The sequence below is a fragment of the Macrotis lagotis genome, chromosome 7 (assembly GCF_037893015.1).
Source record: "Macrotis lagotis isolate mMagLag1 chromosome 7, bilby.v1.9.chrom.fasta, whole genome shotgun sequence".
NCBI classification, from domain to species: domain Eukaryota; kingdom Metazoa; phylum Chordata; class Mammalia; order Peramelemorphia; family Peramelidae; genus Macrotis; species Macrotis lagotis.
Window position 1 is genome coordinate 42,876,910 of NC_133664.1, and position 2,772 is coordinate 42,879,681.

Below are 2,772 nucleotides of genomic sequence, written 5' to 3' on the forward strand. Positions count from 1 at the left end.
GTGAGAAACATCAACGGAGAAAATCTAAGATGAATGGAAAGTTAGGAAGTGTCCAAGTTGGGAAGAACTTTAACTGACAGAGGACTTCAAATTTGACTCTAAAAGTGACAGGGAGCCACTGAAATTTACGGAATGCATATCCAAGCTTCAGGGAAATCTAACTGGATGATGGATTGAATTCAGAAAAGACTTGAGGTAGAGAGGACCACTAGGAGACCACCGAAATAGTCCATAGGAGAGGTGGTTGTGTGAGTGGAGGAAAGGAGTATATATAGAAGAGGTGGGGCAAAGATCAAAATGATATGTGGGGTGAGTGCCCTTGAGGGATTGAGGATGACATTAACACAGGGAACTATGACATGACATACCCAGAAGCACATTAAGCTTGTCTTCCTGCCTCCATGACCAGCTCTGACTGCTGTATCAATGTGCTTCTTACCTTACCACCCCCACCCCCAGACCTCAGATTTCATTTGCAACTCCTATAGAACTCATCATCTATAAGTGTTTGTCCTCTGTGGCACTGGAGGTCAAGCAACTGGCATTGTTCAAAGCAGGACTAGAGCTCAGATGTCCCTGATTTCAAGGTTGCCCTCCCAAACTATGTAATAGTCTTGCAGGCCTTGGGTTCACAGCCTCAGCCATCACAAACTCTCCACTTTCCCCTCACTCTCAATGTCTAATTTCTTTCCAAGTCTTCTCTCCCACAATGCTCCAGCATCCATTCTATCTCTCCATTCACAGTCACACCCCTAGTCCAATTCCATATTGCTGCTCATCTCAAAATGAACCCCGTCTCTCCTCTCCCAATTCACTCCCCATTTGGCTGCCAAAGCAATGTTCCTAAAAGATAGGTTGAACCAAGTAATTCTCATGCTGTAAAAGCTTCAGTGCCTCCCTATTGACTCTAGGACAGTCTGTAAACATAAATTACCCTTTGGCATTTAAAGCCTTTCACAGCCTGGTTTCAGGGTGATTACATTCATACACTACATCCCAGGTGATAATATGACAGTCCAGCTTTGTCTCCATGCATTTGAACAGTCTATTCTGCCATACCTGGAATGTATTCCCTCCCCCCCCCCCCCCCAGCCTCTTTGATTCTCCTCCCTCCTGAGCTCTCAGACCAACTGTCCCCTCTAACTGTTTTGGATCCCATCAGCTAACAGCGCTCCCATAAAGGACTCTGACAATAGTATGTGCTTAATTACTGCTTGTTGAAAGAATACCCTTGGAATACAAAACTGTACTGTAAAGAAAGCACTACCTCCTCAGAGATGTTGCCAGGTGTCGTTATAGAATCCCATGGCCCAAATGAAAAAAAAAAAGACATGGCAAGGAGGATAAACATTCACATCAATCAATAAACATTGATTAAGTTGCCATTATCTGATGGGCACTGGGTAAAGACAAAAAAGAAAGACTCAGGGCCTTACATACTAAAGGTGGAGGGGAACATATACCACTGAAGGTTATACATTTAGGGCAGAAAGGGGCTTTAGATGTCACTGAATCCAACCCACTTGAAGAAATCAAGGGATCTAAGGAATACAGAGGTTAAGTGATTTGTCCAAAAGGAATGGTGCAAGTGGGATTAGATTATGGATCTTCCTGACGATAAATGAAGCAGGATAAACACTATTCTGACTTAAAAAAAAATCTGATACTGTCAAAAAGACTCTTGTTCTCACCTCAGGTTAGGGGACTAAATTTCCAAAGCCCAAATATGAAACTAGGTAAACACTTCTATAGCTTCATGAGAGACAAATAATTCAGGGTATAGTGGCACCAACTGGTACAATGATGTCCTTTCAGAGGCTGCTGCCTTTCTGGTTAATCTAGGATACAAAATTACTTATCACCCACATAGGGTCTAGAGGTCTGGGTGAGGAACAATAAATGCCAAGGGGTAATTGAGTGTCAATTAACTCTGAGGGAGAACCTTGGCAACACTGCATTGGTTTCCTCTTGCTCAAAGGACTGAGTCTCCTCCCTATCCCTGACTTTCCATTGGCATTTTAGCACGTTTAGAAAATGGAAGAGGGTAAAGAAAGCCAAGTATCAATGCAAACCTCGCTAAGAGAGAAATCTCACTGGGAGCAATGACCTTAATATTCCTTGAGATTTTCCAAATAACTCAAGCACCGGAGGTCTAAGTTGGAAGGATCCCCGGAAGCAACAGTGCTGCCCTCCGAATCAGCCCTGCCAAGAGGTCATCTTGCTGAAGGACTCTGGAGACGTGAAGCTCCGATCTTTGGGAAAGCGCCAATGGTTTGGAAATGTTTCCTTTTATTAGGATGAAAGCCATCTCTTCACCATCCCCACAGTGAGTCCTCCCAGATTTGTTCTCTCCAAGGACAAGGAGTCTAATCGCTTCTCCACCTGAAATGCCTTCGGACGCTACTACGCAGTCCTAGATCCCTGTGCTGTTTCTCACTACCAGGCTTTCCCCTAGGTTAAACATGGTCCCTTCCTTAATCGGGTCCCGCACTTGGCCGCCAGCGCCACTCCCATTCTGGCTGAGCCCTGGTTTCCCCCATTTGTGGCCCCCACAGAACAGAGCAGAAGCGACGAAGAGTCTTTATTTTGCAACCTCACTGAGGATGGCAGCACGGCACCAAGCCATCCCGCTTGCCCTCGCCATTGCTCAGGCCCCACTACCCTCCCAGTCCGGCTCAGAGGAGGGTCCGCTCCGCTCTCTGCCTCGTCCTGCTTCCTGGAGAGTGCTGCAGGCCCCCGCCCCCCCCAGTCCAGATGAAGGGGGTGTTGCAG